This window comes from Gorilla gorilla, chromosome 10 (genome assembly GCF_029281585.2).
Source record: "Gorilla gorilla gorilla isolate KB3781 chromosome 10, NHGRI_mGorGor1-v2.1_pri, whole genome shotgun sequence".
NCBI classification, from domain to species: Eukaryota; Metazoa; Chordata; class Mammalia; order Primates; family Hominidae; genus Gorilla; species Gorilla gorilla.
In genome coordinates this window covers 105,670,545-105,692,364 of record NC_073234.2, presented here as the reverse complement: position 1 = coordinate 105,692,364, position 21,820 = coordinate 105,670,545, and the positions used below count along the sequence as shown (strand labels likewise).

At 34.1% G+C, this 21,820-nt stretch overlaps 1 long non-coding RNA gene across 1 annotated transcript; it reads right to left on the bottom strand.

Moving 5' to 3' along the window:
- Positions 1 to 10,505: 10,505 nt before the first annotated feature.
- On the bottom strand, positions 10,506 to 17,894 carry LOC109029119 (uncharacterized). Its single transcript, XR_002008139.2, has 3 exons — positions 17,652 to 17,894; positions 15,711 to 15,846; positions 10,506 to 11,006 (listed from the first exon to the last, which is right to left on the bottom strand). It is a non-coding gene; the product is annotated as an uncharacterized lncRNA (long non-coding RNA).
- Positions 17,895 to 21,820: the final 3,926 nt, after the last annotated feature.

The following is a 21,820-nucleotide window of genomic DNA, read 5'->3' as shown; positions in this document are numbered from 1 at the left end:
TGTCTCCACTAAAAATACAAAAATTAGCCGGGGGTGGTGGCAAGCACCTGTAGTCCCAGCTACTCGGCAGATTGAGGCAGGAGAATGGGGTGAACCCGGGGGGCGGAGCTTGCAGTGAGCCGAGGTGGCGCCACTGCACTCCAGCCTGGGCGACAGAGCAAGACTCCGTCTCAAAAAAAAAAAAAAAAGAAAGAAAGAAAGAAAAAAAAGTGAAGCAAAACTCAAAAAGCCCCCATTAGTCTACCTTTAACACTGTTAGAAATTCTCACTATTAATTAGTTCTTGTGTAGCCTTCCAGAAAATATAGAAAAACACACATGCCACAGTCTTACACACTCATACTCCCTCCATGACCACTTATTCATGTACTAGAATTTGTATGTATATATGTATTCATATATATATATATAAAGTATAAAGTATATATCACTCATACTGTTCTGTAACTAACTTAAAAATCTGAACTGCATTAATGATAATCAGAATAGTTGTCTGTTGGGAAGCTTTTCATACAAGCACCCTAGAAGCAACATCATTCATTTTTATTGCTTTCATAGGATGTCATTGAAGAGAGTATCCATAACTTATTGCAGAATTCTTCTATTTATAAACACTTTGATTGTTCTCACTTTTTTGTAGTACAAGCTGTGCTTCAGTGAATGTGGCTATGCTTCTCTTATTGCAGACCTGAGCCGACATTAATACACCTATAGATTGCATACAGAAAAGGAGGCATGCTTCAGTTATAGTAAAATAATTTTTTTTTTATTTTGAATAGACTGTGTTTCCCAATAGTTTGACTTTTTTACACTCCCAACAATACAGTGTGAGAGTATCAATCTCACACTTGGAAAAGATAAAATGGTACCGTAATATTGTGAAAATTATATTTAGTCTTAGTTCCGGTTTTCTGGCATACAAAGCCTAAAATCCTTGGAATCTCTGGAGCGATGAGTGGGGTTTTTTGTTTGTTTGTTTTATGCTACTGAGATGACTGGTGGCTGGGGTACTTTAAAAAGTGTCAGCTGATTTAGAAACACCTCTGGGAAAAAAGAGGGATTGAAGATTAAGTTGATCGCCAATGGCCAAAGTTTTAATCAACTGTATCTGCTTAATCGAGTCTCCATAAAATTCCAAAAAGACAGGCTTCAGTGAGCCTCCTGATAGGTGAACACATGGAGGTTACTGAGTGTGGTGCACCCAGAGAGGGCATGGAAGCTTTTCCCATACCCCGCTCTCTGCATCCCTTTAATCTGGCTGTTAATCTGTGTACTTTGTAAAATCCTTTGTAATCTTGTCTATCCTTTAAGTAAGATAAAAATGTAACATGGTACCTAAAAATACAGAAAAACAAAACAAAACAAAAGTGTTTTCTTCTCTCTTACACACCACTCAACACAACACTTCACCAGATATGTGAGGGTTTTCCCCATATACAAACCAAGATTCTGCAGCAAACGACAGCTGAGTGTCCTCCAATTCAATCCCACACTATCTACTGGAGATAGTGTCAGATCTTTTAGACCGAGGGCTCATTTCTTAAAGATAGATCTCCATTTTAGATGCCCACGTAAGCCCGAGGTTGTAGCCTGTGCTTCTGACTGACTGGTTATAAATTAGTGTTCACACAACCCTTTTCTTAGGTTCAAGTAATTTGCTAGAACAGCTCATAGAACTCAGAGAAACACTCTACTTACAATTATCAGTTTATTATATTTTAAAAATAGAAAAGCGCTAAATTCTAGTGTCTGCTTCTGAGTTTAATCTGCTGAGATATAAAATATCATGTAGCCTCTGGAAAACTCCAAGATACTCTTGTCAGATAATGACAGTATAAAAGGCAAATAATGTTTTAGTATTATTGCAAAAGAAGTTTTTAACCTTGTGTACCTGAAAAAGTTTTGGAAATCCTCAGGGATACCTGGACCACACTGTGATAACTACTTCATTGGAGCAAGAATTTCTGTCTACAGACAGAGCAAGAATGTATCCTGTTCACCTTTCATGCCCTTTCAGCCCGGGTATTGTCGCTTCAGAAATCAATTAATCATAACAGAAAGATAGTCTATTTAATGATGAAGAAAACACCACCAATGCATCAAACATTGATTAATTAAAGCAGTTTATTTTTCTCTGTGGCTTAATAGTTGTGGGCAAACAAATCCTTTGCTATGAAAAATTTATTCTAGAAAACTTTAAGCCCTAGGAAGATTCAAAATTGAAGCTAACTCTACATTATGTTTCATTGCTTGATTTCTGTATCTTCAATTATGATTATGCCTTGTATTAAATCGGATATTGACTCTGCCTGGCTCATTTGTTATATGAATAATTCTTTTCCACTGACAAGAATGATGGAAGTTCAATTTCTGCGTGAAAATATTAGCTAACAAATTTATTCCTTGGGATTCTGGTTTCGTTTGTTTTTCTATTGAAATTCAGAGTTCTGCAATTTGTTTTGCTTTTATCTCCTTAATTTATTATATTAACATATAACTTTTACATAAATTGAAAAATGTGATTTTATATATTTATTCTGTTTTGTTTGCTGTCTCCAACTTTCTCTCCTCTTACTCTACTCACATTATTCCTCTGCCCAACCATCACAAATAACCCATGTTAGCAACCTAATGTATCATTTTCATATTTATTTCCCCACTCCCATAATAATATACCCCCTATGCATGTGAATAAATGCACACATAGATTTAAGGGCTCTAGTACTTTTTTCACAAAAATGCGATCATAAAACAAACATTTTTCTGCATCTTTTTTTTTTCACTCAATACATGAAGGATAACAATGAGAGAATTAGTTCAAAAATTTATTATTTTTAAGGGTTGCTTAACATTCCAAAATTTATTCAACCATTCATTCTCCTATTAAGGGCATTTACATTGTGGAAAGTTGATTTTTTAATTTATTCTTGATATTATTTTATATCCTGGCCATTCTGAACAATGCTGAAATACACATCTTTCATGATACATTTTTACCTACCAGCACTTTCATTTTTATAGGACAGAAAACTAGAAGCCCATAGTGAAACTACTGGACAGATGGATTTATACATTTAAAAAAATTTTTAACTAGAAATTTTTCTAGTTTGTATTTGCAGAGGTGTACATAATAGTCCCAGAGAATCTTTTGTATTTCTGTGGAATCAGTTGTAATGTCACCTTTGTCATTTCTAATTTTGCTTATTTGGACCTCTTCTCTTTTTTCTTCAATAATCTAGCTAGCAGCTCATTGATCTTCTTAATATTTTCAGATAACTAACTTTTGAACTTGCTGAATCTTTGTATGGATTTGGAAGTCTCACTTTCAGTCATTTCCCCTCTGATTCTGGCTGTTTATTTTCTTCTGTTAGCTATGAGGTTAGTGTGCTCTTGTTTTTCTAATTTCTCTAGGTGTGATGTTTGAGCTTTGGGTTTAGTGTGTTCTTGTTTTTCTATTCCATCTAGGAGTGATGTTTGATCATTAATTTTGAGATATTTCTAATATTTTGAGGTAGGTAGGCATTTAGGGCTATAAACTTTCTCTTAATACTTCTTTTGCTGCATCCCAAATATTTTAACATGTTGTGTCTCTGTTTTCATTTCTTTCAAAGAATTTTTTTTTTATTTCTATCTTGATTTTGTTGTTTGAACAAAAGTAATTCAGGAGCAAATTGTTTAATTTCCATGTAATTGTGTGGTTTCAAGAGATTTTTTGGTATCCATTTTTATTTTTATTCCATTGTGTTCTGAGAGTATGGTTAGTATGATTTCGATTTTTTTTAATTTATTGAGACATGCTTTATGGCCAAGCATGTGGTCAATCTTGGAGTATGTCTCATATGCAAATGTATATTCTGTGGTTGACGGATGAAGTGTTCCGTAGATTTTTGCTAGGTCTAATTGGTCAAGTGCTGAGTTTAAGTATAGAATTTCTTAGTTTTGTGCCTCAATGATCTGTTTAATTCTGTCAGTAAATGGATCAATTTCTGGAAGCACAAAGTCTCTCAAGATTGAATCAAGAAGAAATTGAAAACTGGACAAAACAATATTGAGTTCTGAAACTGAATCAGTAATAAAAAACCTAACACCAAAGAAAGCCCCAGACCAGAAGAATTCATAGCCAAATTCAAAACAAAATGCTCATGGATTGGAAGAAACAATATTGTTAAAATGACCATGCTGCCCAAAGCAATCTATAGATTCAATGCTATTCATATAAAACTACCAATATTATTTTTCACAGAATTAGAAAAAAACACTATTCTAAATTCATATGGAACCAAAAAAGCAGCCCAAATAGCCAAAGCAATCCTGAGCAAAAAGAACAAAGCTGGAGACATAACATTGCCCAAATTCAAATTATTCTATAAAGTTAAAATAACCAAAATAGCATGATACTGGTATAAAAACAGACACACAGAACTATGGAACAGAACAGAGAACCCAGAAATAAAGGCACATGTGTACAGTCATCTGATTTTCAATAAAATTGACAAGAATAAACAATGGGGAAAAGACTTCCTATTCAATAAATAATTCTGAGAAAACTGGCTAGCTATATGCAGAAAAATGAAACTTGACCCCTACATCTCACCATATACAAAAATTAACTCAAGATACATTAAATGTTTAAATGTAAGACTTCAGACTATAAAAATCCTAGAAGAAAGCCTAGGAAACATCATTCTGGACTCCACCTTGGAGAAGAATTTATAACTAAGTTCTCTAAAACAATTGCACCAAAACAAAAATGGACAAGTGAGAACTAATTAAACTAGGCAGCTTCTGCACAGCAAAGGAAACTATCAACAGAATAAACAGACAACATAGAGAATGAAAATATTTGCAAACTATGTATCTGACAAATACCTAATTTTCAGAGGCTGTAGTAATTCACATTTCCATCATCAATATATGAAAATATCCTTGTAAGTGTTCATGGCATTTAAAAAATTTTAAAGTCTGACTACTACAAAATAATACCCAATTACATTACTCATGAGTTTGCACATCTTTTTATACATTGTTGAAATTGTCTACTCAAATTATTTGCATGCTTTTCTATTAGCTGATCTAACAGGATATTCACAAGGACTCTTCCTGCTTACAATTTTGGCTGAGACTTCAATGCTGAGAACAGTAGGTACTATGGTGTCATTCCAAATCAAAATACCAGCTCTTCTATGCAGTACTTAGAAAAAACTATCAAAAATGGGCAATAAACATTAGTCCATCATCTATATCCAGGATCTGTAAAGAAAGCTCAGAGTGTATTAAAAGTAAAAAACTTATAATAATATAAATCACAAGTGTTTAATTAGAGAGAAGAAAGTATTTCCCATTTCTTTAAAACCAAATGAAGAAACTGTTGATAACAGCATGGAGAGCTAAATATGTACCCCTGAAATCTTATAGATGCAGGAATTGGGATGTAGCTCATACCCAAAAAGACTGAAGCAGATAGGCTAGCAATAACGGCATGCTTCTGTGGCAAAGAGACAGCAACGGGAATGGCTGCCTCTCTGGAATGTGGCAGGACAGGTTACATAAATATCTCTTCTAAGTCAGGCAAGGTCTCTGTGTCAGAAAGTCAGACTTGAGGCATTGTAAAAGGAGGCTTGATGATAAAGAAATTAAACTTTGGATGGACCACAAGGATTCATATGGCATATGCACCCTTTGAAACTGTTTTTTTTTTTTCCCTTACATGTTGTTTATTCTTCTTCCTCTTCTTCTTCCTTTTTTTTTTTTCTTATGAAGTCTCACTCTACACCTAGGCTGGAGTGCAGTGACACAGTCTCGGCTGACTGCAAACTCCACCTCCCAGGTTCAAGCAATTCTCCTGCCTCAGCCTACCGAGTAGCTGGGATTACAGACACGTCACCTTGCCCAGATAATTTTTGTATTTTTTTTTTATTGGAGACAACGTTTTATCATGTTGGCTAGGCTTGTCTCGAACTCCTGACCTCAAGTGATCCACCTGCCTTGGCTTCCAAAAGTGCTGGGATTACAGGCATGAGCCACTGTACCCAACCTGTATTTTGTATTTTTTTTATACAAATTGTAACTCAAGTAGGTCTTTATAATTTTAAGCAATTTTTAGGATGTTCTATTTGTTTATAGTTTTTCAAAGCTAAATCTAATGTTTGATGAGCATTTTCTACATTAGTTTCATTTAAATCTAATTATTTCTTAAGCTAAAATTCTGGAAGCCAAATTATCAGGTCTTGGTAAAAAGATATTTTACATAATTGATGTTCACTTCAAAATCTCCTCTTAAGTAGACTATAACAATTCATATTACTACTGGATTCTAAGTTTCAAGAAAGCAAAGACTGTGGCCCTTTTACTTCAACATTTTATCTTTATACCTTTAACTTATTTTTTTGAATTATTGCACTAGCCAGAACTTCCACAGTAATGCTGAATAAAAATTATGACAGCAGTGTATTTCTCTTGCTTCTAATTTTAAAATAAGTGTTTCCACATAGAGTTTCAACATAGAGTTGAGACTTATATACTTCAAAAATATATGTTTGAGATGGATTTTGCAGACACCTAGTATAATGCCTGATCCATAATGATTATAATTTACACAAAATATATATTTGGCTGGGCAGTGTCCCATGCCTGTAATCCTAGTACTTTGGGAGATGAGGCACGAGGATTGCTTCAGCCTAGGAGTTCAAAACCAGACTGGGCAACATAGTGACACACATCACTACAAAAAAATTTGAAAAATTAGCCAGGTGTGATGGCATGCACCTATGGTCTCAGCTACTTGGGAGCTGAGTTGGGAGGATCATTTGAGCTGAGGGGTCAAGCATGCAGTGAGCCATGATTGCACCACTGTGTTCCAGCCTGGGCAATGGAGCATCACCCTGTCTCATAAATAAATAAATAAATAAATAAATAAATAAATAAATAAATATTTTCAGAATAATGAGTGAACTAGGATATAAATACATCAAGATCCATACTTCTTACAAATACTGGTTACTATTATTTTACTCTTCTATATTTGAAATTTCAAAAGGCAAAATTTTTGTATTTTTAATTTGTATTTCTTCGATCATTATGGAGGGTAAATTGTATTAAATATAAAGTGATTTGGAAACATCTGACATATTTCTGTATGACATGCTCAGATCTCTTGTCCAAATTATTTTGTAGTATTTTTTGTCCTTTTCTTACTGATTCATAAGAGCTGACATGTTGACATGATTGATGGCACATTGATGCTACATGGTACAAGTATTTCCCCCTGCCCAGTTGGTACTTTCTTTCTTATTTTTCTTTAAGACATTTAATATAACTCAGAAGTTTCTAAACTTTGAAAAATAAATATATCAACATTCTGGGGGTATAGCTCTGTGGTAGAGCATTTGACTGCATGAAAATATCAATATTTTCTTTTCTTTCTTTGCTTTTATATTCAGAAAGATTTTCCCTTTTTCTCACTATCTGGTATTTGGTACAGGAGACTACTGTATATTTTTTCTCAAGATATATTAATTGAATGAATTTTATTTATTATGTCATTTGTTTTCCACTATTAGAAAATGTATATTTACAGCAGAATAAAGGAGTAAAATGTTCTATTCAACAAATACTGGAAAATTAGCTCATAAAAACTTGCCATTCAGAATAAAAAAATTCTTACTAAACTAAATGTAAAAGGAAATATAATAAATGATATCTACAAAAGGCACACCTCAAATATCCTAGATACAGAAATATTGAAAGCACTTTTTTAAAATTATAAAAACAACTCACTTTTTTAATTCTACTCACTCAAAGTAAGTGTCTTGACAAGTGTGATAAGATAAAAAATAAATAAATAAATAAATGAAACAAAGCTGTCATTATCTGAAAGTGACATAATTATATAATTTTTTAAAATCTAGTAAAAATTACACAAAATAATACCAGAATTTAGCAAATTTGATGGGCATAAGATTGCATTTCAATATTCCCACAACCAGTATTTGGCAATAATAACTTAAATTTTACCATTTATAACAGCAACAAAACAGTAAATTACTATAACGACAACAATAAAATACCAAGGTATAATGGTTAATTTTATGTGTTAACTTGACTGGACCACAGGGTGCCCAAATATTTGGCTAAATATTATTTCTGGATGAGTCTGTGAGGGTGTTTCTAGATAAGATTAGTATTTGAATCAACAGACTGAACTGATTGCCCTCTCCAGTCAAGATGAGCATCATCCAATCCATCCAGGGTCTGAAGAGAACAAAAAGGTGGAAGAAGGGTGAATTCTCCTTCTCTCTCTCTCTGCCTGTCTGCCTGAGCTGAGATATGCATCTTATTCTGTCCTCAAATTGGAACATATTCCACCAGAGTTAGGTCTCTGCATATATGTGTGTGTGTGCATGTTGTGTGTGTGTGTGTGTATACATATATTGCAGAATATACATTTTGTTTCTGTAAAGAACCCTAACTAAGGCTGGGCACAGTGGCTCACGTCTGTAATCCCAGCACTTTGGGAGGCCGAGGCGGATCACGAGGTCAGGAGATCGAGACCACCCTGGCTAAAACGGTGAAACCCCGTCTCTACTAAAAATACAAAAAATTAGCCAGGCATGGTGGCGGGCGCCTGCAGTCCCAGCTACTCGGGAGGCTGAGGCAGGAGAATGGCGTGAACCCGGGAGGCGGAGCTTGCAGTGAGCCAAGATTGCGCCACTGCACTCCAGCCTGGGCGAAAGAGCGAGACTCCGTCTCAAAAAAAAAAAAAAAAAAAGAACCCTAACTAATACACAAGGAATACATTTTTTAAATGTACCAAAGTTTTATACCGAATATTATAGATACTTACTACAAGATATTAAAGGCAAGGTAAGTAAATATAGGGATATACCATGTTAATAGATTGGAAAACAATTATAAACATCAATTATCTGCAAAATGACTATTAATTTAAAGAAAATTAATCCTTTAAAAATTCTGAATGTAATATTTTAATGAAACTTTATAAATGACTTCTAAAATTTATATGGAATAGCAAAGCACTCAGAATAGCCAAGATAACTTCAGCAGAAGAATAAGGAGAGGATAAGACTTTCCAAATAAGAAGACTTACTATAAAGCTACAGTAATTAGAGCAGTGTGGCATTAGAGTATGGATAGGCAAATAATAATAATAATAAAGAATCTACAGCCCAGAGGATCCCATGCTCTTAGGAAACACTGACATATGCAAAGATGGCATGGCAGATTATAGAGAAAGAAGACTGTTTAGTAATGAAGCTGGAAAAATTAGTTCCATATGAGTACAAAAAATGAAATTAGATCCTTATGTCATAACACACACAGAAATCAACTCTACAGGGATAAAGAACTGAATCTTTGTGTGATAAACACTTACATTATATCTGTGTGCCAGAAAAAGATATAGGAATATACATAGCTTCTTGACAGTCTTGTTCTTAGCATAAAAGAAAAAAAATGGCAACAATCCAATGTCCATCAACTCGAGAGTAAATAAACTGTGCTCTTTTTCACACAGTAGAAATTATATAACAGTAAAAGTAAAGGTACTGTAGCTGCATACAGTATTAATAATATAAAGTGAACAGGCATGTCCAGAGACTACATATGGTATAGTTATTATGAAGTTCAAAAGCAAGCTAAAACTAAATAAAATAATGTTACGGCATGCATTAGATGTACCAATTTTTTAAATGGCAATTCAAAAACAGAAAAGCAAATACCGCATGTTCTCACTTATAAGTGGGAGCTAAATGATGAGAATACAGGGATGCATAGCGGGGAACAACACACACTGGAGCCTTTGAGAAAGTGGAGGGTGGGAGGGGGGAGAGGATCAGGAAAAATAACTAATGAGTACTAGGCTTAATACGTGGATGATGCAATAGTCAGTACAACAAAGCCCCATGACACAAGTTTATGTAATAAACCAGAACTTACACCTCTGAAGTTAAAATAAAAGTCACACACACACACACACACACATAAAATTGTATTTGCATCCGAGAAGTGAAAGGGAGGTAGTTGAGGAGGATGGTTTAGGTAGATGTAAGGTTTTCTACTATTTCTATTTTTGGCTTGGGTGGCAGTTTCACAGAAGCTGACTGAATAAATTCTGAATAAATGAATCTATTAATTGACTAAATAAATGATTAAAAAGAAAGACAGTCATATGTAAAATTAGTAATAACAGCATATATAATCCAGATCCAAAAATTGAGAGAAAAGTTTTGTATTTATTATAAACTAAATTTGAATCTTGACTGAGATGCCCCTCTATTATTTTTCCTCTGCATTCCCTATTTGCTTGTAAGAACTATTGTCTTTCATTTGTAGTGCTTTATCATGTGTTTTATTAGGCAGTAGACAAGTCCACCTATATTATTCTTATTTAGTACAGGTAGTTCTTTTTTTGAACAGTATGCATTAACTATAAAACATGCACATAAGAACTGTACTCTTAATTTGCACAGTTATTTAGTTACCATGATATTGTGAAAAATGAGGGTACAACATACATGAGTTGCAGTTAGCACCAAAACACACAAATTGCAGACTGCTTGTATTCTTTTTATTATAATAATTATTACTTTATGTATGTATGTCTGTATTTGTTTACTTAGTTTAGAGATAGGCTCTCACTCTGCCATTCAGGCTCTAATGCAGTGGTGTGATCGTAACTCACTGCCGTCTCAAACTTCTGGGCTCACAGGCTCAAGCAATCCTACTTCAGCCTCCTGAGAAGCTGAGACTACAGGTGTGCACCACTGCATCCGGCTAATTAAAAAAAAAATTGTAGAGATGAAGTCTCACTTTGTTGCCCAGGTTGTTCGCCAACTCTTGGCTTCAAGTAATCTTCCTGCCTCAGCCTCTCAAAGTGTTGGGATTACAGATGTGAGGCACTGTGCCCAGCCAAGCTTGGTATTCTCACATGGAGAGTTGAACCCAGGCTGCCTGGGTCAGATGTATTCTTAAGTCTTTCATTCATACATTCTGCTGGAGAAATTTAGAAATGTGTCAAGTAAAAAAATAAAGTTTTTATTAGAATTGCATACAACTTATAAGCTAATTAGGAAGTAATAACCATATTTGTAATATTGCATCAAAACTATTGCAACAAATAAAAACACTTGGTAAATTTGTCAGCTATAAAAAATACAGGACAAAATATTGGAGGCTGTGTCAGATATAAAACTCTATTAGATGTAATTGGAAGTTAAACCTCATTAGTCCACAGAGGCTCTTTCTGTGCTCTTGGGCAGAACCATCTTCTAACAATCATAACTTGATCAAGAGTGTCTTAACTGCCTGGGAATGTTCTAGGGCACAGATCCAGATTTCCAGTAATAGAACTTGATTTCCATGGGATAATGAACTCTGTGAGAAAATATCCAAGTGAAAAACAAGTCTGATAGAGTATATAAGTAGAGCAACAGAACCTGAGTTTCAAAAGAGAAATAGTATTTTCAGAGAGAGTATGAGAATAGACCTCCCCATCCCCTAACATTGCCGTTTGGATGCCTGCTTACTCTAAGACAAAAGATGACATAAAATAAAGGAAGAATTTACCAGGGCCCCAACATACATGCTATGAGAAACTTCAGAAGACTCGTCATATAAAGAAGAAAACTTTCTTTTCTAATGGCTAGAGGGAGAAAGCGTCAAAAATAGAGGATATCTGTGACAACACTGGCAATTCCATCAGCAACAATCTTGGGCTACAGAGTCATGGATGACCAGAGGAAGGACACTAAAAAGAAGGACCCCAGCAATGCAAGAAGTAGCTTCATTTTATACCAGAACTCTGTCTCTCTAAGGACTCCCAGGAGAAATAGCTTAGATATTTTGCAAAACCGAAATGGAAACCTAGACTTCCTGTGAGTCAAAAAAGTATACGTTTGGAGATTTGAGGTCTAAGGTATTGTAAGAGTGGCGAGGGACCATGTGAGTGAAGTAAAAGAATCCCCCAAAGCTTCATTAAATGTTATATGATAATAATATGCTATATTAACAAAAGTGATTTTATTCCCCTGCCTTCTTTCACTCTGTGACCCTTCAGTCATTGAGGCATTCTACTGATTTGTCTCACATGAACTGAAAACAAGGGGGGAAAAAAAAAGATGCCATACTTTCCTGAATTTGGAATTTTAAAATTCCACTCTCCCAAGAGCAGCAGAAAGGACTGTAGTACACATGCCAGACAATAGATGGGAAAATGCAGTTTACTTAACAGCTAGACTCTTAACCATCTTCATTCTCTAACTCGAAAATCAGTAAAGATTTCTCAGACAGCGGGAAGGAAGGTGAATTGAAAGGGTAGCAAGTCGTGAGTCCCTGTGAAAAAAGGCTTTTGTCCCTGTAGGAACACAAAGCAGTAGCAACACTTATACTATCCTCAGTCAATACTGAGGAAGTAGCAATAAACCATATTACAATTTGCGGTGGTAGGTGACAAGACAGACAAGTCAATACAGCACTGAAGAGCTCCATAGCACCCCAGAAATGCAGAAACAAATGATTCCAGGCTGTCATAAAGTAGCACCAGAGTAGAAGAAGGATGAAAGAGAAGGGACAGAGAAGCAAAGCAGAGGTCATCTGTGTAGACTGAGACATCATCATAATCCTATCCTTGCATGCTTCTTGTAGCAAACAATTTTGACAATTTATGTTAAAAGCATTAAAGATACATGAATACTTTGACTCAGCAATTTTACCTATAGAACTTTTACTAAGATATTGCTAAGGGAGAGTTCGGATTCCAGAAATGCCATGGACAAAAAAAAAAAAGTAAAATCTCTCATGCTTTAAAATGTTGAAATTGTTTTAAATGCCTGACAGCTTGTGAGGAAGGAAAAATGTCAGGTATCATAAATGAATAGGTAATTGAAAGCAGAATATTTTGAGCTGATGGTGAGGCTACTGTGGGCAGGAAGGATAAGGATTTTCTGTCTGTGCGATACAGCATCTTGGATACAAGACAGGGAAAAGAAACTGAGACTAACATAAACCTAGAATCCCCAAAGTGCTACACCCTTAGTGAAAGGGCAAACTAGACAAATATTCTCCCCACTGGCACAGGGAAGTGGAAAGAAAGCTCATCTGTATTACTGTGGGCTATAGAAGGAAAAAGAATAATCCTCAGAGGTTCCAGTTTTGTACCTCACATTGGTTTAGGGTTCAAATTTTCATTATCTATGTAATGTAAGTACCACCAATTCAAGAAATTAATATAAAATTTGTTAATAATTCTGAGGCTTCTTTTGCAGAACACAGTGCAAGCTACTACAAGGTTTTCTGACAGCAGGGAAAAATTAAGCCTTCCTAATGTGTGAGCTAACAATAAAAAATTAAAAGCAAAAATTAAAAGCATATGAGGAAAGACTCTATTATGAGTTAAAAGACACATCTGATTTATAACCCCATGAACATGTTGTAATATCAAGATCACTCAAATAAGATACAAAATAAATGTAAAATTAATTAAAATGTAAAAGAAAAATTGAAACCTTAGGGAAAAAGCATGACATAACGAAACAATACATCTCAGAAAAGAACAAAATATATATTTTAAAAATGCAGTTCCATTGAAATATATACATGCATATGTTATAGAGAGACAGACACATTAATAGGTAGACATAGATAGCTGATAGAGATAGGTAAACAGCAGTCTATATTTAGCTGAAAAGGGGATAATTGAAATGGAAAAAATAGTTGAAAATATCACACAATTTCTATCAGAAGAAATTACGACATAAAAAAGAGATATATTTAAATGTGTTAAAAATATCTAACATTTATCTAAATAGGACCAAAAGAAAATGACAGAGAGACTGTAGAAAAATAAATGCTTAAGATGACAATAATTGAGAATTATTCAGAATTTATATGTAAATATATTATAATAAAGTAGGAAACAGAAAACAGAGACAGAGAAAAAGAAAGAACAGGAACAAAAGTGAAAGCAAGACAGAGAATAAGAAAGATAGGAAGAGCTAAGAGAGAAACTGTTCAAAACTATGAGAGAGTAGCAATATATTACTCACAAATAAATGGCAATCACTCTTACAGAAAAGCTCTTAGTGATGCTCTGATAAATAAGTTCCAGCTATATACCTTTACAAGAGGCAAAAACATAAAGTCAGAGAGTTTTGAAGTCAACGAATGGAAATGATATATAAAGTAAATGAAAGTTGGTTATATTAATATCAAGCAAAACAGACATACGGACAAATAAAAGAAAAAAATTGGCAAAGCATTACAACATAATGCTGATGCTCTGACCATGTGGGTAACTAACATTACTTCAATATACAAGACATATTTTGGCAAATGTAGCAAATATATATACAGAAAAATACAGTAAAATATAAAGCAAAAATTATGGGGAATTCTAGAAGAAAATTGTACTTCTCTAAAGTTATTGACAGATTATTTTGATTAAAAAGTAAAGTAACAAGAAAAAACAACATCTAGAATATATACTAAGACATTGACATTACCCCAGAAAAGTAAACATATACTAACCATATGATCCAACAATTTTACTTCTAGGTATATATTCAAACATAATAAAAGCATGTTTTCACACAATGACTTAAACATGAACATTCATAATTTCATGTTTAAGTAATAACCTAAACTAAACTTGGAAACAACTAAAATATCTATCAATGAAATAGTAAATTGGTGTTACATTTATACAATAGATTACTACTCAGCAAAAAAAAAAGATGTATGCAACAACATAGATGCATCTCACAATAATTATGCTAAATTAAAGAAACTAGACCAAAACAGAGTACATTCTATATGAGTCTATTTATACAAAATTCTAGAAAATGCAAACTAACCGATAGTAAATAAAGGAAGCAGATTAGTTTTGCCTGGGGATGGGGGATGAGGGTAGAGGGATGGGAGAAATGAAATACAAAGAAGACAGATAAAAGTTTTTGGGATTGACACATGTTCATTATTCTGATTTTGCTGATGACTTCAGTGGTGTTTACATATATCAGCACTTACCAAATACACACTGTTTTGGAGTACTATTCAGTAATTGAAAAAAAAATGAGATTCTATCATTTGCAGCAACATGGATGGAGCTGGAGGATATTATGTTAAGTGAAATAAGAGAGACACAGAAAGATAAACTGCGTATTCTCACTGATTTGTGGCGACTAAAAATTAAAACAATTGAATTCCTGGAGATAGATAGTAGAATGATGGTTACCAGAGGCTGGGAATGGAAGCTGGAGAAGTGAGAAGTGGGGCTGGTTAATGGATACAAAAATATAGTTAGATAGAATGAATAAGATAAGATCTACTATTTGATAGCACAATGGAGTGACCACAGTCAACAACAACTTATTGTGCATTTTAAAATAACTAAACATATAACTGGAATGTTTGTAACACAAAGAAATGATAAATGCTTGACATAATGGATACCCCATTTACCCTGATGTGATTATGCATTGTGTGCCTGTTTCAAAATATCTCATGTAACTTATAAATTTGAGTCTCCCCTGCCTGGTGTTCCGTCACGCGTGGTCCTGCCATCCTGAGATGTCAGCAGAGCTGGGGTTGGTGTTGGAAACACAGGCGTTCTTCACTTTCCGAATGAGCAGTGGCTTCCTAGAGAAGGCTCATCCTGGAAAGTCAGGGTGGGGCTGCAGGGGAGCTCTCTGGAATTACACTCGGGGGTCCTCAGCCATCTCTGCCTTCAGGTGGCACCAACAGGATCAACTGTTATTTTTTGCTCATGGCTCAATGACCACTTTTTCCCAGGCTACTTGGCTTTCTTGTGGCTTCCCACGTTTCTTATCTGCATCTGCAGTAGACACAAGTTTATATCTATACTTTAGAAGCAGACAATGGAAGGAATAAAACCACATTCCTCATTTATTAAAGGGAATAAAATTAAATGTCTTACTATAAAAAAATAAATAAATAAATTTGCGTACCTACTATATATCCACAAAAATCAAAAATAAAAAATGGTTTAAAATGAAACAAATTTGAAATTAAAAGAATACTTTTAAATGTGACATTTATTGTCAGTTTTACCTCAATAAAGTTGCTAAAAAATTATAACTGATTAATAACAGCTCTACAAATCATAATGTGTCATATCCAGCAAAAATACTAATCAGAAATTCATACTTTTAAAAGAGCGTAATAAAATGAGAAAGGGACTAAAAATTAATGAGCTAAGAATCTGCTGAAGAAGTTAGAAAAATAAATAATATAAACCCCAAAAGAAAAATCACAAAGGATAGGTTATATATTCAAAGGAAGTAGAAGGAAAAAATATAAGGTCTGCTAATATTAAGTTTTAGGAAAGCAGTGAGAAGCAGGAATTCTTGTACATGACTTCTGAAAGTGTTATTTGGAATAACCATTCAGGAAGAAAACTAGCTGAAGTGAAGTTAAAGATATGCATATCCTCATTTCCTCCTAAATCTGTTTACCTTACAGAAATTTTGCGCTGTACATGAGGATGCATATACACAGATATACTTGTGCGTATACAAATAATGCAACATTGTTTGTGACAGCAAAATAATTTGAAAATGTAATTGTCTTTAAATATGAGTGGAAAAATGAAAGTTCAGTCATGAAACAGAACATTATATAGCAGTTATAGCTAATAATATAGATCTATCAACATGGATAAATCTCTAAAAAATAATGTTGGGCAAAAACTCAAGATGCAAAAGGAAATGTACAATGCTGGTGAATCGTTTTTGCTTTTTGTAGATAATTAAGTATGTGACAAATGTTCAGGGTCATTGATGGGAATGGCACACACTTTCTCAAGGACAGTGGGTACACGTGGGGAGGTAGGGAGGACAGACTTCAGCTGAATTTGCTAAATTTCATTTCTATTTATTTTTAACTCTGTAATGTAAATTAAATATGACAGAACAGATACAGGGTTGTTATATATCTGTATCCTGTAGGATATTTTAAATTATTCAAAATTAAAATGTTTAATTTAAAAATATTTAAAAGGTATGCATAAATGTGTAACTATTAGAATGTTCATTGAGCATTGATTTTTTATTTTAAAAGAAACTAGAAAGAACATAAATGTCTAATCATATGGAAATTATTCAATAAACTGTAGTACATTAATAGAATAAGATAATAATCATGCATTAAAATAATATAGTTAAATAATACTTGATAACATAAAATATGTTAAAAATAAAATAATAAAAAATAGATTAAGATAACTGAGTACTATATTATTCTCTCTATTACTATACGATTCTAACCCTAATTATTAGAATAGTACTATAGTATTCTTCATGACATGTTTGTATATATGCATATCTACACACACGCAAAACCACGTGGAAATAGTTATAGAAGGAAAGTGACCCGTTTCCTCAGGATCGAGGGCTTTTTCAGGACACAGGACTTTCAATGCCAAAACCACGAAAGTCTCAGGTAACTGAGACAGTTGACCACCCTATCTGGAAGATGCTGCATAAAGAATGAAAACGAGCAAAGTAAAAATTTAACTCAAAATATGGCACAAGATGCAGTTGGAATTCCCTTACTGTGTGTGGGGAAACTAGCTATAATTTCTGCAAGTTGAGAACATAAAAAAGCTAGTTCTGGTGTTACCTGATAAGAACAGATAGAGTTTCTCATCAATTTTGTGAGCATAGCTGGAGAGGTCAGAGAATATTAGAGCTGGAAAAGACACATCTTTTCACAACTCCTCTGTTTAGAGATTAAAAAACCAAAAAGTATGTAAAACAGTAGTTTACAACAACTGGTAATTTAGCCCTCAGGAAACAAGTGGCGATGTCTGGAGACATTTTTGATTTTCACAATTGAGGGTGCTACTGGCATCGCATTGGAAGAGGTCAGTAATGCTCCTAAGCATTCTAAAATACAGAGAACAGTTTCTCACAACAAAGAATTACCTAGCCCAGAATGTCAATAGAACTAAGGTTGAGAGACCTGGTTTAAGACATTTCCCCATTGATATCACAACTAGATCCTGACAAAGAAGTTTCCATTGTCCTGACCTTGTTCCGCATTCTTGTCACTATGTAACTTTGGAGGGCTGTTCTCTAAATGTCAAGCATAAAATGGACCTTTCGATTATTTCATTTCTTCCTGGATATAGTTTATATATACCACTCTCCACTTACACTTCTTCATTCTTTTGGGTATATTTGTATCACTCTCCTGAGTTAATCCATTCTAGACAAATATTATTCTTAAAAAACAGCCATCCATCAAGTCTGAAAAAAAATAAAACCTCGTCTGAAAAACAAATTGGTTGCAATTGTAGATTCATCTGGTTCCTTGATATATATCTGTAATGCTGATTTAGTACTTCTGATAAGCATTTCCCCAACTGCATCTTTTTAGCAGCATTAGAAATAATGGCTAAAAGAAATGAGTCTTTTCATTTGCAGTATCTACATTTGGAGAGTATTTTAAATCAAAATGATTGCTAGGATATTTGTAATGTCCAAATGTTTGATTGCTTTGCTGTGTACCATACAGAAAAGTAGTAACACAGAGGCATGCCATTAAACAGCCTTGTTGTTTTCTTTCTTTTTCTTTTCTTTTCTTTAGTTTTATGAAGCTGCAATTAATAGAAGTAATTTAGCAGCTGTTAGGAGAAACTGCCTAGGATAGTTTGTGTATGTATCCAGTGCTAGAGAATTTTTGCTCTGTTGTAGATCTTTATCTATACTTAGTTGTGTTTAGGATTTATGACAAAGCCATGTGTTAATATCTCGATTATCATTCTGGTAAGAGAGGAAGCATGATAGTTTCCTCTTAAGAGAGAATAATAACCTAGAGAGATAAGGAATATGACCTTGAAGTGTTTTTGTTCATGCATCAAGACTCAGTTCACGCATAAGTATGCTGAGGGAGTAATCAAGGTGGCTGTTTCTGTCTTCCGTGACTGCTGGGTGTTATTACCCAAATCAAGCACATTAAAGACATTGTGGAGGACACAGGAAAAGAAATGAGACTTTAAGTATATGCCTAAAAGGTATTTTTAACTTAAGAGTCTGTCTAACAGGGAATCATTTTTCTTTTGATGAGCAATGGATGGTCAATATCAGTTATTTGCCAGAATGTAAGTTAAAAAGAGTGTGCCCTAGGTGGGCACTTTTGAAGATAATTTTGTTTTTGAAAAAATAAAAATTATTTTACAATTATTCTACATACCATCAAGAACATTGCTCTATTCAGATACTATATGATGTCAAAGCATTCCAAGTATTGCCAGAATTTAGTGCAGAGATGCAAGTTTGTGAGTGGTTAATAAAAACCTCTTGGCTTAAGTAATAGAGAAAGTAATGAGAAAATATCAACACATGAGTTTAGCAAAATAAAGGCATTTAATCTTATCTAGACACTCAGAAATTATTTGGCACAATCTCAAGTTAATCATTCTGTTTACAGGAAAATGAAGCTTTTAGTACAAAAGAAATTTTTTCCTCTTAATAAAGTGCAAAATAAGAAAACGATTTTTCTTTTGTCCAATCATTGGAATGATTGGAATAACGAAATGTGAAAACCCACTGAAAAAGAATCTGGCTTTAAAAAATGGTACCACTGAGTGTCCCAAAGTTTGTTTCTCTTGATGTCTTGAGATTTCAATGTGTGCCAGAATAACTGGGCTGTGGCCAAAAGTTCAGGCTCGCATTGAGATTCTTTTCTACTGCTGTGAAACTGCACCAAAGAGTGCAACTACAGGGACTCTGAAATGTGCTCTCACTTTGCTATTGTAGGAATATTAATAGCTGATTTCATAACCATTCATTGCCTTCAGAAAACAGGTACTTTTTTTCTATCAAAGACCATTAAAAAGAGTCATAACACACATATAACTACAAAATAACTTGTTGGTTATAGCAGCATACTTTGGATGTTCATGCCTTCCAAATCTCGCGTTGAAATGTGATCCCTAATGTTGGAGGTAAGGCCTGGTGGGAGGTGTCTAGGTTGTGGGGGCAGATCCCTCATGAATGGCTTGATGCCCTTCTTATGGTAATGAGTGAGTTCTTTCTCTGAGTTCCCGAGACCTGGTTGTTTAAGAAGGATGTGATATCTCTTTCCTCTTCTCTCTTGCTCCCGATCTTGCCTTGTAATAGGCTGACACCCTCTTTGCAGGGCACAGTGGCTCACACCTGTAATCCCAGCACTTTGGGAGGCCAGTGGGCAGATCACGAGGTCAAGAGATTGAGACCATACTGACCAATATGGTGAAACCTCGTTTCCACTAAATATATATATATATATATATATATATATATATGCACAAAATTTAGCTGGGCATGTTGGCACGTACCTGCAGTTTCAGCTGCTTGGGAGACTGAGGCCGGAGAATCGCTCGAACCCAGGAAGCAGAGGTTGCAGTGAGCCAAGATCGTGTCACTGCACTTCAGTCTGGTGACAGAGTGAGACTCCATATCAAAAAAAAAAAAAAAAAAATCTGCTCTGATTGTAAGCTTTCTGAAGTCTTCACCAAAAGCTGATGCCAGCGCTGTGCTTCATGTATAGCCTCCAGAACCATGAGCCAAATACATCTCTTTTCTTTATAAATTACCCAATCTCAGGTATTCCTTTTAGAGCAACACAAATGGAGTAACAAATAGTATAAATAATTTTTACCCAACAACATCCTGCTTTTACTTTCAAGCAACCTATGAAAACATTGATGAATATATACAGAATGAATGAATTATTCATATAAATTTTAGGCTCATATATTACCTTGCAGATTTCCCAAAAATTTCAGAAACTGTTTATTTACCTTTCAATCTTTGCTTTAAGCAAGATGAATCCCATTTATGGATGAAGAAAGAGGTTCAAGACTGTTGCATGTTTTGCATAAGGCTACAAAATTAATAAATGCTTGGGATGAGAATAAAAATGGTGTCTTTTGTACTAATGTCTTTTATCTGACTGACAAATAAAAATTATACTATCTTTGATGAGAGATAATATAATCTAGAACATCTACAATTTTTTCATCTCAAATTCAGAAATCTGATAAAAAATTATATATCATGCTAAAAAAGAGAACAATATATAAGAAATCAACAAAATAGCAGGCAAAAGAAAGAGAACAGATGGTTTAGTCTTTAAAATAACTATAAAATAGTCAATAAAATAAACACATTAAGAATTTGAGCAAGGAATTAAAATCTGTTTTTAAACAGGCAATTCTAGAAGGGTGCTATCCAATACAGTAACTACTAGCCACTTGTTGCTATTTAAATTTAAATTAATTCAAGTTAAGTAAAATTTAAAAGTCAGTTCCTTAGTTACACTAGCTGCATTTTAACTGCTCAGCAGTTAGATATGGTTGGTGGTTACCATGTTAAATAGTGCAGGATACAGGACATTTCTATAATCCTAGAAAGTTTTATTAGACAACAATGTTCTAGAAATAGAAATTATAATAATTGAAATTAAGAAAGCCATAAGTGGGTGTCATATCATACGAAATACAGCAGAACAACAGATTAGTAAACTGAAAAAAACAGTAATTTGTAAACATCTAAATTTGTAATGGCAGAGTGAGATCAACAGACCTTTCCCCCCAAAAAACAGCTATTAAAATGGATAAAATTATATAAAAACAAAAACAAAAAACATCAATAAAGTCTCTGGATAGAGTCCTAAGGACATACAGAATATGGAGAAACTCTCTTAAAGAAAATCTACTAAATCTCAGTAAGAACAGTCAGAATCTGTGGCAATTGCACCATTACTTGTTCCCTTCCTTACACCCCACACCTGCTCAGACTTAT